The sequence below is a fragment of the Halichoerus grypus genome, chromosome 4 (assembly GCF_964656455.1).
Source record: "Halichoerus grypus chromosome 4, mHalGry1.hap1.1, whole genome shotgun sequence".
Taxonomy (NCBI): Eukaryota; Metazoa; Chordata; class Mammalia; order Carnivora; family Phocidae; genus Halichoerus; species Halichoerus grypus.
The window spans coordinates 186,925,302-186,946,736 of record NC_135715.1 but is presented as its reverse complement, the minus strand read 5'-3'; the positions used below and the strand labels follow the sequence as shown (position 1 = coordinate 186,946,736).

Sequence of the window (21,435 nt, the reverse complement as noted above, 5' to 3'; positions counted from 1 at the left end):
GCCAGGCACTCAAAACATACCTAGTAGAGTCTGGGTCTCCTGCACAAGAAAATGCCAAGGGGACACGAGTGAGGTAAGAAACAGCAGAATACAAGTAGGAGCAATAGGGACTGGAATAGAAGATTGAGGTTCCCCAAAACCCATAATGACCCAGGAACCAGTCCTCCAGTTTATAAGAAGCTTGAGTGGTGCTGCTTTGGAGTTTGTAATGTTCTTAGTAGTCAGTACCTGCCCCCAAAGATTCTAGAATTGTCCACAACACACCCAAGGTGTGTTCTGCAAAGTCTTCTTCCATGTGCCAGCAACAGGGGTGTCACAGTGCTGCTGGACAAGAGGGAAGTACAATTACTGTAGACAGATGTGCTACAAAGAGGGGTACAGGAAGGGAACCGTAACTGCTGAGTGCCTTTACGTGCGCTATCTCTTTAAATTCTCTTAGGGTTATCCCCATTTCACAGACAAGAAAACTAAGACTCAACAAAAGTTGGTAACTAGGTTACCTGAGGTTGTACAGCTAGTGAGACAACTAGACCATGAATACAGGGGCCCTGACTCCACACCCCATGATCATTCCCAGGCTGCCCCAGATGAAGGTATTCCTAAGGTAAGCTTGGCTGTGAGAAGGAGGGTGTTCCTGTTAAGCTGCTCACAAAAGGCAGAGCCCAGAGGCACAGGGAGCCTCCTAACCCTAGTCTGTTGTCAGATCGGTCCCTTAGGGGTCACCTCAAGTCAAGGTGTTGCACATTGGGTCTTTACTACAGAGGTAATGTCATAAGTCAGGGGTCTAGTCCCAGAAACCATTTCATATCACAAAAAAACAAACTGAGGGTCACCTGGGGTGGCTCAGGCGGTTAAGTGGCTGCCTTCGGCTCAGGTCATGATCTCAGGGTCCTGGGATCGAGCCCCGAATCGGGCTCCTTGCTCAGCAGGGAGCCTGCTTCTCCCTCTCCCTCTGTCTGCCGCTCCCCCTGCTTGTGTGCTCTCTCTCTCTGTCAAATAAATAAATAAAATCTTTAAAAAAAAAAAAACCCAAATTGATAAATATGTATATATGTGAAAAAAAAGAACAGAACTCAAACATGTGCTTTTATAAATGGACATTTCTACATAAAATTAAACTGCATTATAAAATTTCATGTTGGACAATTTCTCTGCATGAACTAAACAGGCTGAGGCTTAAAATATTTGTCCACTGACCGTCCAACTGAAAATACCTTTGCTTTTCCTGGCAATGCTGGGGGGAATTGCAGGAGTTCATTATTCCACAGAGGGTCAACCTGCATTAACCCTGGAGTACCCCAGGGGCTGACACTCAGGGAGCAGACAGGGGTGGCCTCACTAAGTGTTAACAACTCTGCTCCAGGTGCTTCAGCCGGACCCTCCTGATTATTAAATATTGTGACTACTATTCCTGGATCCATCTCCAAAATGGTCATTGCCATGAAATCCTGCACTGACCCCAAAGACTCAGGCCTGGCACTGTGAGTCTTTGAATGCCGATGTAAGGCAGGGAACAGTTTCCATATCAGAAACTGTACATGTTTCCATGGAAATGTGTAAGTTCCATGTACCGTAACCCTGGGAGCAGTTTGTCAGATGTTCATAAATGCTAGTTCAGGTTGTTACTAGGAGAGTCTCATAGTCTTTACAAAATCTGTAAATGCAAGAAATAAATATTGAGTCACTGCAGGTTTGGGGCTGCTTCCTTTATTCAAGGAAACTCTTTTCGAGTTTTGCCATTAGTCAGTCATTTGAGGCAATATAGGAGCTGAAGAGAAGCAGCCTGACTGTAATCAGCCTCTAGATGACCGAATTACGAGAAACACAGGAAAGAGAGAAACAGGTACAAGAACACAGTACAGATACATTCAGCAAAATCCAAGCAGGAAAATGGGACAAATGACCCAATTTCTCAACAAAGGTGCAAGGAGAAAACAAGAAAGGGATATTAACCAACTGCAACATGTAGACCTTATTCGAATCCAGTTTCAAACAAACACTCTGGGAAGGAAAGTTTCAAAAACAATCAGGCAAATTTCAACACGGATCAGATATTTGGTGATGCTAAGAAATTACTGTTAATTTTTAAAGGTGTGTTAATGGTATTGAGGTTATTTTTTTAGACCTTTTTTTAAGATTTTATTTATTTATTTGAGAGAGAGCACTCGAGCAGGGGCAGAGGGAGAGGGAGAAGCAGACTCCCCTGCTGAGCCCGCCTTAGGGGGGGGTCATTATACTTTCTGTCTACTTTAGTATATGTTTGAAATTTCCCATAATAAAAAGTTTAATTTTTATTACGTTAATTTTTTGAAAGTTTATTTTTTAAAAAAATAAAAAGGCAGGAGCTGAAGTAAAGAGACCCTTCAGCCCCACCGCACCCCCTACCCAGCTCCCCTCTTCCAAAAGGTTGGGCAGAATCATCAGCTCTCACTGCTGGTCACAGTGGCCTGGTGGGGGGGGGGGCATTAACTGTAGGGTCCTTGCAGGCAGGACATGCCAAGTTTTGTTCCCTCCTGAGTACCTAGCACATATCTGACATATCAGAAGCACTCCATATTTGCAAATGACTGAGGAGATTGATGAATAAATGAACGAATGAATGCAGACGCCCTGGGCAGAGGTTTCTACCGGGAACTTGAAGACACATCTGTGCAGACTAGTCCAGCAGTGGCCCAAGAATGTGCAGACTAAGGCTCTTGCAAAGCGCAGAGGGGTTTGCCTGCCCAGCTGCCTTTTGGAAATAACCCACTTTCCCACCTCCCCCAGTAAGAGAGGAGGCCCAGCGCCCTCAGCATGAAAAATGCAAATAGAGCTTCGTAGCTAATTTCCTCTCTGGCTTGCCCCAGCCTGGGCACTGCCTGAGGCCCTGGGATTGCTCACCCTGTCTGCGGCCCATAAACAAAGGGCAGGATAGCCTTTGAAGGATCTCAGGCCATTTGGACGTGGTGACTGAAGAAGTTTGAATTTTCTATCTCTGAAATTGTTTCTATTTTTACACTGTCTCAGAACAAATATAACTATGGCTTATGTTTCACAGTTTATGCTGCTAATTTCATATACTTCTGACAGCTATGTCTTATTTTCAGCAGTTCCAAACTTTTTTCCCCACGGGGAAGTTGAAGGGGTACCCTCCTCCACCTACCCACAAGGCCTTGTGGGTGTGGGCTGTGGGGCTAGAGGCGGGGGGCGGGGCTAGATGTGGGCGTGGCCCCTGTCCTCCCTCCTCCCGCCCCGCCCAGAGGTGACGGACAGGCCCAGGGTGCAGCGAGGAGCTCAGATCTTAAGGGGTCAAGCGGACAGTCTTTTGGACTTGTTGATTCCCTTAACATTTAAAATAAGAATAACAACAATAATAATAATGGCCTTTGGGCTGTGCTTGGAGCATGGGTTTTACCCACTCATAATTACATCTTTAGTGTTTTAAACTGCGGACACCTTCCCACTTATTAAATTGCCCACTTGGGTTAATTTTGCCTTATTTTGGTTATTCTGGTTTATCTTAGCTATGATTCTTTTCATTTTTAAACTTCCTTACTTTGCCCTTTTGTCTTCCTTCTAATTTTCCCCCTATTTTAATCACCTTAAAATGTTTTCCTTTGACGTTTTACTTTTATAATTATTACCACTATTCAAATTCAAGGCTTCTGGATTTGCTTTAATGCCAAATCCCTTTTTTTCCCTTTATTTTGTTTTTATATTACTATTTAAATCCCTAAGCCTCTCGGGGCTTCTTAGCTTTAACTTACTGTTTTATTTCCAATTTCTTTTTAACTATAATCCTTCATATGCCCTTTTGTTCGCTTGACTGATTATAACCTTAACTTTTCAGCAACCTAATTTTGGTTCTTAAATTATTTTATTGGTTCAATCTATCCTTCATGCATAATGTTAATTATTCTGTTTCTTTTGTTAGTCATGATCTTGTATCTTATTGTTTGTGGATTTTCTTCTAATTCTTTTGAATTCTTAATTTAAAATTTTTTACCTTACGGGCTGCTCTAGGGAGGATGTGGAAGCCTGGGGGATGGGACCCAGGAAGTCTGTTTCTCTGAGCTTCAAGACTCGACCTCTCTAAACTTCAGAGGCCCGGGGGGGGGGGGTCCCCACACAGGCAAGATCAGAAAGACTCAGAGAATTTGAGTCCTGGGTCACCCTCATACCAGCATGTGGCATTGGGTACATAAATCTTTCCTACCCCCACACCTCAGTCACTTCCTACCATCAAGGAGAAAAACGCAGGACAGGCCGAGCACATACAAGCACGTGACCAACTGCCTCTGAACCTGGGACAGGTCAGAGAAGGTCTTAGAAGAACACAGACACGTGATTTTGTTTTTGTAAAATTCAGAACCTGCCAAACTAAACAAGGTAGGCTGCCCAAAATGCAAAACCTAAGTCTAATCATAGAAAACATCAGAAAAATCCAAATCAACAAAACATTCTACAAAAGAACTGGCCTGAAATCTTCTGTGTCAGGGTTATAAAAACTGAGCAAAGACTTCCAGACTGGTGGAACCCAAGGAGGACAGACACCTAAATGCAATGAGTAACACTAGATTGGATCTTCTTGCCATAAAGGACATTATTGGGACAACACGCAAAATCCAAATGGAATCTGAGCATTAGTTGCCAATAATGTATCAAAGCTGACTTCCTGATTTTGGTGTTTGCATTTTGATTACAGAGGAACTAGTTTTTGGTTGTGGAAAACACACACTAAAAGTGTTTAAGGACAATGACACATTAGGTCAGCACCTGACTCTCTAATGGTTCAGGAAAAGTACAAAAAAGGTTCTTTGTACTATACCAATGGTCCTTGAAAAAGACAGGAGTTAGGGACACCAACCCCCATGCAGTTAAAAATTCACATCTAGGGGCACCTGGGTGGCTCAGTCGTTAAGCGTCTGCCTTCGGCTCAGGTCATGATCCCAGGGTCCTGGGATCGAGCCCCGCATCAGGCTCCCTGCTCCGCGGGAAGCCTGCTTCTCTCTCTCCCACTCCCCCTGCTTGTGTTCCCTCTCTCACTGTGTCTCTCTGTCAAATAAATAAATAAAATCTTTAAAAAAAAAAAAAAAATTCACATCTAACTTTTGACTCCCTCCAAATTAACTTCGAATAGCCTACCATTGGCTGGATGCCTTATTGATAACGTAGTTGATTATCACATATTTTGTATACATACTATATACTGTATTCTTACAATAAAATAGAGAAAAGAAAATGTTATTAAGAAAATCATAAAGAAGAGAAAATACATTTACATTGTTATACTGTAATAAAAACAAAAATCCACAGAGAAGCAGACCTACATGGGTTCAAACCCATGTTGTTCAAGGGTCAACTGGGCTTGTAACTTTTGAGATTCTTTTGAAATATAAAAAAGATAATAATTTAAATATCTTAAGGGAAAATAAAAGATTCCCAGGTTCTACATCTAGACACCCAGGCTTGACTCTTGCTCCCTCATTTACAAGGCAAGTTACTTAGTCATGCTTTCCCTCAATTTACTCGTCTTTAAATTGGGGATAATAATAATGCTTAACTCATTATAAGTATTATGAATAAAACAAGTTAATATCTATATTAATATCTAAGTGCCAAGAACAATGATTGTTACCCAACACACATGTTACCTGTTATTACTTCTCAATGATTTGTACCTGCTGCACTCCAACCCCTCCCCGCCACTCTCCACAATGTTGCCTGGATAGTTCTATTCATCCTTCAGGTCTCAGCTTCTTCCAGAAAGCCTCCCCTGACCCACCACCCCTCCCTCAAGCTTCCTGCTTTAGGCCGTATTAGAAACTCCTCTCTTGAGCTCTCATAGCACCATATAATATCCCCATCATATATCCTAATTTATAATTTCCCCACGACTTGTCTATTCTTTTAGACGATGACTAGTTTGAAAGCTGGGCTGATATCTTTGTTCACGGTCATATCCCCAGGTCTAAGACAGTTGAATAAATAAATGAATGAATGACTCAGATTCATGCCTCCCTGATCAGAGAATACAGAATGAAGTACCCATTTTTAAGTTGTGGATGTTATTCCAGGGCCCACTTCTAGAAAGCACCATTCCCACTGTCATCTATGTAAAAGGTAGCCTGGAGTTGAGCAATGCACAGCCTGAGCTACTGTACACAACAGCGCTGACCACAAATGAACATAGCTGCCTTCATAGATGATCTGTTCTGTCATCCATGTATTAACAGGAAGAATGAATTGTTTTTGCGGTTAGCTGCTCTAAAACGAAAATCACTCATTTTGATAGATGTTTCACCCATGCAAACTGTAGGAACCCATTCATTTATACGTTCATTTAATGCATATTTACTGAGGACCTTCACTGTCCTGAGTGCTGATTTCTATCAGAAAACTCCTTCTTTGGTGACTCAGGGGGACATTTAGCGAGTACTTCCCCTGGCAGCTTCCCAGAAAACCCCAACATCCTGAAACCCATGGTCCAGGAGCCCATTGTTGGGCCTTAGTTGTGTAGCCCTGATGCATTCTTGCTTGGAAAGGCTTCCAGGCCCCAACCCCCTTAGCCACGCTCCATGGAGGAGACCGTGGCCTTGACAGCATATGTCCTGGAGCAAACCCGGAACTGCTCTTTTAGGGAAGATGCTGGCTCTGGGCAGATCATCCCCAGCAGAGGACAGGGATACTGAGAATTTTGTTCCACTTCCTAATTTTCATAAAAGGGTATATGGCAGCCATCCTCTGGACTTATTCATTCATTCATTTGTTTGTTCATTCATGTTGAGCCTCTTGGTTGTATAGGAGTAGCTGTCTCAAATTTAAACTATCGATATCAAAAGGCAAATACACTAATCCCTTTTCAAAGATAGAGTGATCAAAGCAATTGATCACGTTTCTAAGACTTTCCAACAAAAAGATGCCAAAGTAAGAAAACACAAAGTCCCGAAATGTTATCTGGCAAATTACACTATTTCTTGTAATTTACAATTAGAAAAACATAGTGATCACTGTGAGAGCAATCAAGATCTCCATTAAAATGTACTAGATGCGGGGCGCCTGGGTGGCTCAGTCGTTAAGTGTCTGCCTTCGGCTCAGGTCATGATCCCAGGGTCCTGGGATCGAGCCCCGCATCGGGCTCCCTGCTCTGTGGGAAGCCTGCTTCTCCCTCTCCCGCTCCCCCTGCTTATGTTCCCTCTCTCGCTGTCTCTCTCTGTCAAATAAATAAATAAAATCTTTAAAAAAAAAAAATTGTACTAGATGCTCTGACAGATCATCTTCAAAAGTCCTAGAACTTATACCGACTGATGGAGAAAGCGGCGTTCCAGACAACACAGGGAATGCCACTGATCAAAAAAGTTTCTGAAATTTAGAAGTATGCCCCATCCGCAGCATCGTGAGAAATACACGGGAAAAGGTACAGGTAACACTTGAAGCAGCGCTTGCTGTACAGCATGCCCTTGGTAAATAAACGCCTGTGGGAGTTTGGAGAGCTCGAGGTCCCTCGGCAATTCCGACTTCAGCATGATTCCTGTGCATCGTCCTTGGACTTCACATTCATGTTTCCGGTTTCGAGAACGTTCACTCAGCTTTATTGTTCAAGGTCTGCTTTAATCACCACACACAGCACACAGAGCCCAGGTCCCTGTCCTCGGCTTGAGCCCTGTGCTGTCTCCAGCAGAGCCCTTCTGGGGTGCCGGTGAAGGCCTTACAGAGGATGAAGGCGCAGCTGCTTTGTTGGTGATCCAGGCCGGATGCCCGGGCTGCGCCCTCACCCACAGTGTGTGGACCTGATCATTTCGTGCTTTCCTTCCACCCTTGTGCTCTGGCAGCAAAACCTCCATGGACACTTTTTTCAGTAACATGCCTCAGGCTCACTTTAAGAGGTGCTCAAAATTTCCTGTTACACTGACTAGCAATACCACTGAGCATGCCATCCTTCATACAGCATGAGAATCCATGGGAGAGATGGCTTGTTCTGCCCAGAAACGATTTGCTGGGATTTCCACTGCACACAGGGAATTGGGCGGGGGCGGGGGGCGGGCTACAGAGAGAGCAAAGAGCGAGGGATGTGGCCCTCAGCACCCCGTGGGTATGCGTGCCCTGAACAGGAGCCTTAACCACCTGCTCCCTTTCTTCTCTCCGACAAGGGTAATTGGCGCTGTGGGCCTCTTCAGTCCTGATGTTGCCAGTCAGGCACGTATAAAACCTCTAAATTAAGATCTTGACTCTGCACCGTAGAATAAAAGCAAGCTCGATTTCGGCCAAGTTTAATTATTATGCCAGGAGTCAGATCTTCCCAGGTTGCAAAGTCACGTGTCTGCCAAGAGAGGGCCGTCACCCCTGGACTGGGGACAGAGAGCTAAGGCCCTGTGTGTGGGCAAAAGAGATGAGATGGCTGGATGGGGGGGGGGGGGGGTCAAGGAAGAAGAGCAAATCCCAGGTGGCTCCTTGTACAGAGACTGCTCAGCCTAACAAGGGCCACAGGAAGTAGCTGGGATGATGCACGAATGGACAGTCCTACACGGCTGGCCCACTGGGAAGGCAGGAAGGACCCAGTGTCTCTGTCCACTTTGGAGTTTCTGCTTTGGCAAGTGTCAAACTCACAAAATGAGGCGGCAACCCTGGTTGTCCTTGGAACTCTTCTGGCAAAAAGCTGAAGGAGTGTGTGGGAGCCCACCTCCAAGATGGCCCCCAAACCCCAGCACCCAGTATTCACACCCTCCCACCAAGTGGCCATTTCCACCTGACAGGTGGACATAATGGCTGTGAATTGAAGTCAAGGTCACAAAGGGCAGTGGGCATCAGTCTCTCCCTCTCGGGGATCATCACTCCATGTTGTGAGGACACTCAGAAGGCAGCCCCGGGAAGGGCCCACGTGGCAAGAAACTGTTGGCTTCCCGCCAACAGCACGTGAATGAGCTTGGAAGTGGAGCCTCCCTGCCTGGCCAGCAGCTGGACTGCAGCCTCATGAGAGACCCTGAGCCAGAGCCCCAGGCTTCCTGATTCTCAGAAGCTACATGAGAATAAACACTGCTGTAAGCTGCAAAGTCTTGGGGCTGTTTGTTACACAGCAATAGATAACTACTTCACTGGAAACATTCTATAAACTGTGATAGAAGGTAAATTCTATGTAAACACATCAGATGCTGGGCAAAATGCTTGGCATCAAGTCATTCTAAGCCCACCTGACTTTAAGCCTGAGGGTTTGCCTGCCCCCCAACACACACACACACGCACACAGCCCTTAGGCAATGACTTTGCCGAAGTATAAAACTCCAGCTTCCTTGTCACAGTGGGGCCAAACCCCTAAGGGCAGTTTATGCTCCAGAGCCCCTGTGGGGCAGCTGGGACCCGGGCCCTGTCTGAAAGCACTTCCTTGCTTGGCATTCTCCTCTCCCTGGTTGGCTTCCCTGCTCCCGCGCACTTTCCCCGGGAGCTCTACCGTAATAAATCATCTGCACCAGTCTTTCCCTCCAAGAAACCTGACCTAAGATACCCCTTGTGAAAACCTAGCCTCCTCAAAAAAAGAAAATTAAAAACATCACACCTTACTGAAATTTCCCTTAAAGTGATCAGACTCTTAAAGACATTCTTCCATGCCCATAATTCATTAAGATAACTTTTAAACAAAGAAACTCTAAGTTTACAGCATTAAATATGTCATTTACCCAGCAATTTTTCAAAAATTATTTACAAGGCCTCTATCCTGTGAAAGACAATGAAATAAATCCTTCGGAGACCATAAAGATGAAATAATGTGTTGGTGTCACATTCTCAGTATTTTCTCGTGTGAGGTTTTGGAATTTCACACAGCGATCATTAAGGTCGGTAACAGCCAGAGATGCGCGTGTTGGCTGTCACAGCAGGTGCTGAGGCCTGTCTATAGGGCTTTGTAGATAGTGGATGCTCAACAGTCACTTGTGGAATAAATAAATTACTGAACAGTTGGCAGTTGATATAAATTCGTCAGCTATTCTTCCTTGCATTTTTTTGGGAAGCATGTGGTGAAATTGATCATATGCTAGTGAGAAAAAGACTGAACCGACAGACAAGGCAAGTCTGGTTTTGATGGTGACGGTTTCAGATCAAACTGCCTTAGACAGAGGTAGGGGGACACAGGCAGTGGTCAGGGGACTTCCTGCAAGTGACTGGAGGTCTCAGCCTGTTCAGGACTAAGGGGCCTATGCTGAGCCCCACCCCACCCACATGGTCCTGAGAGGGGCAGTGCCCCCTTGGTTGTCTTTTCTACATCTTTTCTATAAAATCGTGATACAATTATCTTGCCTGCCTCAAGGCAGGGGCTGACCCTGTGAGGCTTCTCTCTGCCCCCCAGCCCCTCATCTCCTGTGGGAGAGTAGAGCGAGGATTCCCAGGGAGGCCGGGGAGGGTGGCTGCAGGGCCGACCCCACCACCCTCCACTCAGCATCCATCAGTTCTCCCTGATTCTTTGATCTTTCCTACAAAATGGGCCATTTTTTTTTTAAGCTCATATAAACAACATGGCACACTGTATTTAAAATCCATTAGAAAAACATATACATCCTAAAATTCAAACAAGCAAAAAACACACAAAGATTATTCACAAAAGAACAATGCTAAAAAAATCACAAACCAAAAACTTCACTAGGAAAGAAAGAAATGTAAAATAGAACAATATACTGTTTTTCATGTATGAAATTGTCAAACTGTTTAAAATTCTAATACTGGCTATTAAAAAGAATGCAGAGGGAGACACTAGTTGGGTGTAAACCAGTATAAACATTTGGAATTTCATAATATATGTGAAAGGCACTAAAAATGTTCTAATCTTTGACCAAGAGTCTATCTGAATCAGACAAAGATGTTTCTCACTGAGCTATCTACATTTCATTTCATCAGGTGGGTGTTTTTTGGGCATTTACCATGATCCAGGCTTTGCTCTAGGAACTGGGGGTCTAGCAGTGAACAACAAGGGACCAAAAGCTCTGCCTTCGTGGGGCTCACATTCCAGTGGGTCCTGGCACCCCAGAGCTCCCGAGTTTGGCAAGGTGACTGGCAAATGCCACTTCATTCCCTTGGCCTTTGTACCATCCCAAAGTCAATATTCTCCATCTTACAACCGACTACATTTAAACTTGATCGTTCGTACATTTCTTTAAACCAAATGTGCTGTTTCTCTAAATATTTTTCCTTTCCCCCAATTTTTTATAAAGAAAAAATTTAAACACCAGAATAAATGAAAGAATAGTACAATGAACTCCCATATACCCTCAGCCTAGATTCAAAAAACTTAACAGCCTGCATACCTGTGCTTTCTCTCTCCCTCCTCCATTTCCACTAAACCATATGAAAGTAAATTGCAGGCATTATAACACTTCACATTTTAAAAATCCGGAGTACAGCTTCTAAGAATAAGGCTGTTCCTCTACGTAATCAGAATGCCATTATCACACCTAAGAAAATTCACAACCGTTCCATAATCTATCTAAAATCCAATCTCTATTCAAGTTTTTCCTGATGGCCCCCCAGAATGGCTTTCACGGCTGGGATTTGTGAACCAAGATCTCACCAAGTTTCAAGCACTGCATTCGTCGGTTTGTTCTCTTCAGACTCCTGTAATCTAAAACATCTCCCCACTTTGTTTTTCTGACTGACCTTTTGAGAATCCAGCCTTGTTGACTGCAGCGTGGCCCCCACTGTGGATTTGTGTGACTGCCTCCTTAACGCGGTGTTTTAACTTGTTCCTTTTCTGCCTGTATGATCTTTCAAGGGGAAGTCAGGGCTAGACGCTTCATTAGATGCAGCTTAACCATTTTTAGCAAGAATGCCATCCAGGTGATGTGTGCTTCAAATTGCATCCCATCAGGAGGTACTTGTGTCAGCTGACCCACTACTCCTGATGCTAAGTTTGATCATTTAGTTAATGTGGAAGCTGCCAGATTGTTCTGAAGAAAAAGTACGATTTTTCCTTTGGCAACTATTAAGTCATCTGTAGAGAGATAGTTTGAAACCATGTAAACACTGTCTTTTCTAATAACCTGTTAACTCCGTGGCTTTTAACATCCGTTAATGATCCTTCCTGAATTAACCATTACATTGGGAATTGCAAAATGGGAATGTTCTAGTGTTCCTTCTACTTATATTAGGTGATATTTTCTATGAAGAGGACTCCTCCTTTGTTTTTTGATTTGTTTTGTTCTGTTTTTGAGTATCAGTATGGATTCATAATGAGTTTGTTTTCGGTCTGGTTTTTTTAGTTCAATGTGCTTTTCATTTTTTATTTTTTTAGATTTTTTTTTTTAAATTTATTTGACAGAGAGAGACACAGCGAGAGAGGGAACACAGGCAGGGAGAGTGGGAGAGGGAGAAGCAGGCTTCCCGCGGAGCAGGGAGCCCGATGCGGGGCTCGATCCCAGGATCCTGGGATCATTACCCGAGCCGAAGGCAGACGCTCAACGACTGAGCCACCCAGGCACCCCTCAATGTGCTTTTTAATCCATTACTGTCATAGTCTTGATGCTCAAACTGTCACAAATGTAACCAATAGGAGCCCCTTTAAGCTGGCTACTATGTCTCTTTGATATATCTCCTCCCATCATTGAGCATTTCCTTCCCTTCTGACAGAGCAAGATCCTTTATATACTTTCTTATACTTTCTATATCCTAGACCTGCAGTCAGCCACTTCTCCAAAGAGCCCTGGTTCCTGTCAGTGCAGAACAGTATTTAGAAACCAACATCTGGTGGCTCTGTGTGCTCATTACTCCCGGCATGTCAATGCCTCTAGGACTTTGCAGGACACACAGCTAGGAAACGTGTGTGGGTGTGCACACGTGCTCAAATGGATACCTTCGATTGCAATCCCACACACGGCGTTCTTCTTTACTCTCCCCATTCTGTGTTGGCATCTCCCCTTCCTAAAAGTGAGGACCCTGGCCGTCAACATCAGTACATTGTAGGATATTTCTCTACTCTCCAATTACAGAATTTCACAGTCACTCTGCGCCATCACCGACAACAAATCTACCATATTCGTTTCCTAGGGCTGTTGTAACAAAGTACCACAACCTGAGTGGCTTCAAAACAATAGACATGTGTTCTCTCTCAGTTCTGGAGAGCAGAAGTCCAAAATCAAAGCATTGGCAGGGCCATGCTCCCTCTGCGGGCTGCAGGGGAGGGTCTGTGTACGTCTTTCCTAGGGTCTGCAGGCTGTTGGCACCCTTGACTTTCCTTAGTTTAAGAGATGCATCATTACAGTCTCTGCCAACGTGTTCACATGGCATTCTCCTGTGTTTCTGTGTCTCTGTGTCCAAATTTCTCTCTCCTTATAAAGACCCCCGTTATTGGATCAGGGCCCACCCTAATCCGGTATGACATCATCTTAGCTTTGTTACCTCTGCAAAGACCCTCTTTCCAAGTCACGTCACCTTCACAGGTACCAGAGGCTGGGACTTCTGCACATCTTTTCAGAGGACACAATTCAACGCACACCACCTACTGAGTGAAGTTTAGACTTTCTTTGCTTTTTTTAGTCCCAGAAAAGATAGATCTCAGTAATGGTATAGAATATGATATTCAAAAATTCCTTGAATTTTTTTTTCTGTGTGGGTATGTTATCAATTTGATAAGTACTTAGGTTCATTGATATCAGTTTATTTTCAATTTCAGAGTCTGGTTTTCCCCCCCAGACTTGCAGATTTTTCTTTATTCGTTGAATATGTAAAACATCTACATGGTTTACAAGTCAAAACTATATGAAAAGGTATACCCAGGAAAGTCTTACCCTCTGCCTCACCTCTGGAAGTAACCAACTTTCCTAGTTTCTCTGTTTTCCTTCCTGCACTTCTTACTTGAGATAAGAACAAGAAAATTGCGTGTGGACCTGTGTAACTTCCCTTTCTTTAGTTCACATACTTCGTAGGCTTGTTCACAGCGTGCTCCTTTTACACAAAGCTGGAAATCACCCACTGTGGGGTCAGGAATGCCTCCCCATGCTCATGTCTCCAGCTGCACAGTACTCCACTGTGTGCCTTCCTCATAACGTATTTATCCACTTTCCTGGGTATGTAGGTTCTTTCCGGTATTTTGCTATAAAAAAAATAATGACACAGCGAATAACCTCGTGCGTATCTTGTTTCATAGTTCAGGGTAAATTCTTAGAAATGCAATTGTTGGGGCAAAGGGCAAACTGTCTCCGTGCCATCAGGCTGCCGTGACAGAATACCAAAGTCTCGGAGCCTTATAAGGAACATTTAGGGGGCGCCTAGGTGGCTCAGTCGTTAAGCGTCTGCCTTCAACTCAGGTCATGATCCCAGGGTCCTGGGATCGAACCCCGCATCAAACCCCGCATCGGGCTCCCTGCTCGGCGGGAAGCCTGCTTTTCCCTCTCCCACTCCCCCTGCTTGTGCTCTCTCTCTCGCTCTGTCTCTCTCTGTGAAATAAATAAATAAAATCTTTAAAAAAAAAATTTAGTTTCCACAGTTCTGGAAACTGGGAAATCCAAACCCAAGGCAAAGGATCTCTCTGGAGTCTCTTTTATAAAGACACCAATCCCATTCACATGGACTCCATCCTTATGACCTAATCACCTCTCAAAGCGTCCCCCCCCTCAAATGCCATCACCTTAGGTTTGGGATCTCAGCATCTGAATTGGGGGGGGACAAAAACATTCAGTCCACTGCCCATCTGTGCTTCTGTCAGTTACGGGCAAATTCCCTTCCACATGAGATTGGGCAATTTTGCTCTCATCAGCAACGTATATGAAAGCCTGTTTCCCCTGAAGATTTTCAGTTTGATAATAACAGTGGATTTAATCCAGAAAACTTAGAGTGCTCCATCTTTAAGACAAGTGCACCATTGATGGAGATTCACAGGAGGTAGAGTGCTGGGTTAAGGAAGGGACATCATATATTTGAAGGTGTTCTCAAGGGTAGGAATTTTTCCATTCTGTTTTGTCATTTCTCTGACTCACTGTGTCAAGGAGGCTTTCCTCTCTCCTGGTAAGAATCCATCACTTCTAAGAGAAAATACTCAACTGATGACAGGTTAGAGTCTCTTTCTTTTTTAAGAACGAATGCTAATTTCAAATGGAAGAATGTCTTTCTGGCGAGCTTAAGACCCTCCTCTGAGACCCCTACAAAAGATCCTCATGGTTAAGAAGAAGAGACTATTAAAGACTGTCTTTTACCCTGAGCCTAACAGAGCAACAGGCCTAGAGATCCTGCTGACTGCTGACTCTGTGACAAATAAAAGCCACTCCAAGGGCTGAGTAACATTTTAGCAATAGCGATAATTTAGCATGCAATCTTCACTGCATGGAAAAAATGAGACATGGGTTTAAAATTAGGAAAAGAAGCATCAGCTGGTCAGCTCAGAGGAAGGGTAAACAGTAAACAGGGAAAGAAACAAAAGTGAAATTTCATTTCTTTGTTGGTAAACTGATGCTCCCCCCAGGTAATAATGGTCCCTCCAGCTGAAGGTGCACTTAACTTTCTAGAGAGTAGCAGGTGAAGGTCTGTAGTTAGTGGGTAAAGGACAAGGATCCACGAGATGTTTCTAAGACTGTGACTTACCCTGAGGCACTGGGATGATACCAAAGCATGCCTGTGTGCTTGTGGATGTCCAGAGCCTCCAGGATGTATACAAGGTCTCTGCCCACACAGCAAGGGAGGTGACATCAATCAGGCTGACTCCTGTCTCCTTGCATGGTCCCAAAGGACAGAGAATTAATTCTCCAAGAAAGTAATCAAGCTTTAAGAGAAGCTCAGTGAAGTGCTCCAGGAGAGCCTAAGAGTGAGAGAATACAGCCAGCTATTGGATGGAATGGGGGGAGGGCTTCATGGAGGAGGCGGCATTTGAACTAGCCCAGGTGGGATGTAGCCACCCAGCAGGGGCAGGGAAGGGCTTTGGGCCTTAGGGAGACCTGCCTTTGATAGGAGGCAGTGATTTCTTTGATGACTTCTTTATGACACCGTGACTTCAATTGAAAAGGCAGAAAAGCATCCTGGTTAGAAGTCGTGCTTGTGGAATTATAGGAGAGGGGAATTTCTGGAAAAGGGACTATTTTTATAACCAGGCCAATTAGACTATCAGGTAAGTGCTTTAGTTTTAGAGATGCCAGGAAGTGATCTACTGTAAAATTTGAATTCATGATTCCTTGGAAACCGAAGAGCTTTTTACAAGATTTATGTAATGAATTGAGGTGTCTCCTCCCCACCACCCCCCACCCCCCCACATCATGTAATTCTAGAGAACACACAACAGCTCAGCCCTCTTTTTCAAGTTCATCAGGATTCTCCACAGTTATGTGAATGCCTTAAACCCATGCTCTAAATTTATGCACATTAAGGGACTGATGTTGTTTTTGAAAACAACTTTTTTCCCCTTGTTACGTAAGTGACACATTTATTGTAGAAACAATTTTAAGCAGGCGAATAGAAAAACAGGAAAATTCCCTGAGAATCCAACCAACTACAAGTACTGTGAAATGTTTTTGCGATCATTCTCGCAGTCCTTCAAATATATATGGATGCCTAAAGTTCCATGTCCAGAAGTCTATTTATAAACAAAATAAGATCATACTACCATCCAGTTTGGGAATCTGCTTTTCCATTCAGTATATTATGGACATCTTTCCAGATTGTTAAATATTTTCTAAATCGTTTTTCATGATACTCCGCTTCAGAGATAGGTCCTAATTTGAATAGTCAGTCTCCTATCGTTGGACATTTAGGTTGCTCCAAATGTTTCCCTATTAAAAATAACATGACAATAAACATTCTTATAGCTCATTTTTTCCACACAGATTCTTACAGCTTATTAGGATATATTCCTAGAAATAGAATCTCTTCGCTAGAGAGTATGAACATTTGCAGGTTTATGCTCTGGGTTGCCAGGTTGCCCTCCAGAAGAGTTGTACCAATTCACACTCCCACCCCCAGAGGCAAATGACAGTCTCCAAGCCTCGGCGAACACTAGCTGTTCATTTTTAAAATGATTTGATTGCTGTGTATCTGATAGGTTCTTGAAATATCTGCTTTCTCTTTATGCTCGCATCCACTTATTTGGTGCTAATTTGTACACTGTGGTCGCCAGTTCCCTTATTAGAGTCCTCAAAATAGAAATATCAAAAGTAGTCAAAACCTTTGAATTTCAGGGGGAAAAGGCTTGGCTGTGAACGTGATGATGGGCAGTGGAGGACCGGGCACTTGGTCTGACAGCATATCTTGTTCTCATCCATAAAACAGCTTTTGCAAAGTGATCGATCCCCAGCAAACATGTATTGGCCTTTTCATGAGACTCTAAATCCTTATGCTTACTCCTGGTGACTTAACAAAGAACATTCTCTCTCCTGGGTGTTAAGGCTGAGGTGACTGATTTCAGCAGAAAATGAAAAGCTACCATGCTCCTTACTTCTTGTTATGGAAAATACTTCTCTGAAATCCAGTTACGTGCAATTTTCAAGGAACAGTCTGTGAACAATTTCTCGTTATTAATTTTGTTAACTATGTGCCATTCCTTCAAAGCTACTTTGTTTATGAATGGACATCTTTTTCTTTCTCATTTCGTACCTACACGATTTTGCTACATTTGGTTAATGGTTAAAGCAATAAACTCTTCATTACAACAGTGAATGTATTTTAGTGCTAAATGTAGGCTTCCTAAGTACTAATAATACTAATACTAATTCCTATTTGTATAATACACTACACTCCCTATATATGACTAAATTAGATCTAACTATATAGTTTACAAAGTAATTTAAAATGAATAAATTTAAGTGGAAGGAGGTGGGCTAGTCATCCCTTTACAGTTTGAGTTTCAGCAAAGAGTGTATAAACCCCCATGGCCACAACCTAAAATGTAAATTATGTGTACTGGGGCAACTCCCTATTTACTCTAAATTTCAGCCTCCACATACCTTGAAAATAACAGTATTTTTGATTCCCCCTTATTCAGGATGTTCCTATTGGTCAAAAGCCCATGACATCACCCACAGCCAAAATTCTTGGACCCTATATGTCCCAGGCTCCTTGGTTAGGAATATTCCAAAGAAATTCACAGCCCAGGTCTCCTCTCATTTCCCACAGTTCCAGATAAAGACACAAGCATTACAGCTTCTTATCCATGAGTTATTTTAGGGAGCCAGCTTTGAGAAATAGATTTCTATCAAGGCCATACAATTGTCTGCATCTCATAATTGAAGACAGGGCCAGCATTTGTCCCAGCCTTTTAAGGACACTATAAGGACACATCAACCATCAAAATGTTTTGGAAATTCCAACGTTTCATGGGCCAAGCAACAGCATCCAGGCTGCCTCCCACATCTGGACGTGGAGCAAAGCTTGGCCACCTATTTTTGATTCTGAAAATGTAATTCAGCACAGCAATATCAGTCTCCAGCAAGTAAGCCTGCTTCCCAGGATCGCTGAAACCTATCCAGTATTGGCCTAGCTCCTTAAACCAGCCCAAGGTTCATATGCATCTCTTCATCCCTCTGAGTTTTTCCCTATTTAACTAAAACTGTAACAACTGTCCACCATAGCAACCATATCAAAGAAAAAGAACAAACACAAAATACTCCTCACTTTACCAAAACAGTGAATCCAGCCTAAGTGGTTTTTTCTTTCTTTCTTTTTTTTTTTACACACCAAAACAGGTCACAGCGACCTCCTCCAAGCTTGAGGCAGCAACCCCAGAAGCCCACTAGTTCCCAAGGAGGTCAGTTAAAGAAATATCTTTGTTGGTCAAAGAAGGACAAGATGTACCACCAGGGAACGCCAATGCTACACTCAATAACTGTAGAAGGAGGACTGGAACCAAGGATACATCCATGTAGGCTGTTTAGGGAACACAGAGTAGAGGCTGGTGATGTTTGGGGACAGCTTACAAGTCCACCCTCACTTCTGACACCAGCTGCAGAGTTTGAGGGTCTCCAAACCCACCCTTAACTCAGGTTCAAAAATTCAGTAGAAGGACTCAGAAGTCACTGAGAGCTGTAATACTCACAGTTATGGCTTAGTCCACAAAAGGCTACGGATTTCAATCAACCAAGGGAAGAGATGCATGGACAGAAAAGTCCAGAAAAGGTCCACTTGGAATTCCAGTTGTCTTCTCCCAGTGGAGCTCTGACCAGGACTCACACGTGTGACAGCCAGGAAAGCTCACCTGAGTCTTGGTGTCCAGAGTTTTCATTGGGGCTCAGTCACCTAGAACTGTTTGGCCACTCAGTCTTCAGCCCCTCTGGAGGTTGAGCTAATATCACCCAGCCCAAAGCCCCCACCTTATCTGGTCCCAGGTCTCCAGGAAAGCAAAGACACTCTTCTTATCAGAAAAGCCATCCCCGTGGCTTAGAGATCACCTCCCAGGAGCCCAAGGCAAAGGCTAAATCTCTCTTTGGGTAAGATTAATTCTTCACTACAGAGAGCTAAATTGATTGCTTTTAACTTATTTCTGTAACATTTACAACCCCACATTTGTGATTTATCTTCATGATCAAAAGTAAGGAAAGAACTCCACCTCGCCAGTAAAATACTTCCAACCACCCAACAGAATAATCGACTTCCGGAAGCGGAGAAATCTTTCTATCCATCAGGTATGGATTTCCAGGTTTCTCGGAGCTGCAGTACAGTGAGAAGGGTACATCTTGTCCTTTTCCTAACTCTCTCCCTGAATTTTGGGGGTTCAGTTAACCTCGAGGCAGTAACCCCTTGCAGATTGACTGCTGGGGCTGCCTGTGTGGTTTAAAAGTGTTGATTTTCAAAGCAAGTAAAAAGCCTTCAGAGGGTGACAAAAATAAACTATTGTCTTTATGGCTTTAGAAGATACAGGTAACTTAATTAAAAGCTATCAAGCACCTGTTTCTTGACGTTTCCAATGTATATGTAAAGATTATCCTCTTACTACCAAAAAAAAAAAAAAAATCCAAGTCGTTTTCCTACTAGATTTAAAAATGCAAATGTGTCTTAACATTTGAGAGCCTGGTGACATGCCATGTGACCCTATAAAACACTTAGAATAAGTCAATAGAAATGTGCACTTCCTTTGTCCACACAATATAGCATACTTACTAGCATATACTTCAAAACTCTGCCATTAGCCAGCTGTGTCATCTTGGGCTTGTCATTTTAACCCTCGGGTTCAGCTGCTTTTTCTGTAAAATGAAAGTGTTGGATGAGATCGTTTCTAAATTTCCTCTGGTTTTCCCTATTCTTTCTCAGAATAAAGTAACATTTGTAAATCTAAATGAGGGTTCCTCAAACCAGAGATTGCTACATAAATAAGAATCCCCCTTGTTTCCAATATTTACCTTTTATAATGCAAAGGAAGAAATAAACAATGTTTAGGCTACATATATAAAATAACTGAATATTTTTGAAAAATATGCCATTAATATCTTAGCAAATCATATGGAGCACCTACCATGTGCTAATCAGGTATAAATATTTGAAATATTGATCTATATTTTGTGAATGATCCTGAATAAATATTGGTTAAATGGAGATTTTAGTAATAGCCTGATGAGCACTAAATCTGACAGGAGAGAGAATGTGCAGGATTTAGCTTAAAGTTATATGCCTTCAGAACTCAGTGACTTTCTAAACCGATTTTATAATTAGGAGGATATTTTTAGCTTCTTTTTATTATGGAAGGTTTTATTATGCTCATCTTAATATATGTAATTTCGCTTGAGTATTTTCTGATTTAAAAAAAAAAATGAATCTTTTCCCCTTGGTGAAGCAAAGTGTGAAAGTAACAGCTTCCAGCTTAGTGTTACATCAAATTTAAGGGCTGGTGAAACCATCCTAAGAGGTAGGTCGTACGGACTGTCCACACAGTGCTCTTCCTTGGGCCCTGATGAAAAATGAGCCATGGAGGGAACCATGGCTTAGTGTAAGGATGGCTCTATTCACAGAGAATTACGGTGCCAGGTAATGCCACTGGTTATTCAGGGGAAGGGGCCTGGTGGGGAGGCCCCCGTGTGCCTCGACCTGCAGGAGTGAGGACTTGACCAGGGGAGCAGAGTTCTAGCAGAGGGAACAGCACTTGCAAAGCCCAGAGCCTGGAAAAGTACGTGGTGAAGCTAAAGCCCCAGAGGAGCCGGCAAGGGCAGTGGCCCCAAGGAAACAGAAAAGGAGTGGCATGCTGCTGAAGAGCCTGGTACTGTGCCAGGGGGCTGGTGGTGATGGGACTGCAATGCAGGTTGTTAAGCAGGAAAGGGACCAAAGCAGACCCATAATTTAGAAAAGGGGCAGAGAGAAGGATGGACTGGGGAGAGGTCCAAATGCAGGGGGTGGGGGTGAGGAGTACTACTTTGAAGGACTTTAGGGATCCAGGGGGCTCAGCAAGGCCCTGAGGCGTGGGGTGACAGGAAGAAGGTTGAGGCCAGCTCTGGGGTTCTGCCTGGTCTCCTGCTTGGCTGCTGAGAGCAGTGGGGACATGCGTGTGCCATAGTGGAATGTGTAGGAGGCATCACG

The 21,435-nt window shown here is 43.5% G+C and overlaps 1 protein-coding gene and 1 long non-coding RNA gene across 4 annotated transcripts in view; one reads left to right on the top strand and one right to left on the bottom strand.

Moving 5' to 3' along the window:
• The window catches only part of LOC118546682 (uncharacterized), a 59,587-nt gene extending 40,691 nt beyond the window's left edge, over positions 1-18,896 (top strand). Inside the window, exon 4 of the long non-coding RNA XR_013447432.1 lies at positions 18,618-18,896. This is a non-coding gene — a long non-coding RNA (uncharacterized LOC118546682). The remainder of the gene's footprint in view (positions 1-18,617) is intronic.
• The window catches only part of NEU2 (neuraminidase 2), a 79,644-nt gene that overhangs the window by 57,046 nt on the left and 1,163 nt on the right, over positions 1-21,435 (bottom strand). For 2 of the 3 annotated variants that reach the window (XM_036109562.2, XM_036109566.2), the window contains exon 2: positions 20,029-20,111. The gene's annotated coding sequence lies outside the window, so the exon portion shown is untranslated. Of the gene's footprint in view, positions 1-20,028; positions 20,245-21,435 lie in introns of those variants that run through there. The other variant, XM_036109563.2, reaches the window with a different exon arrangement.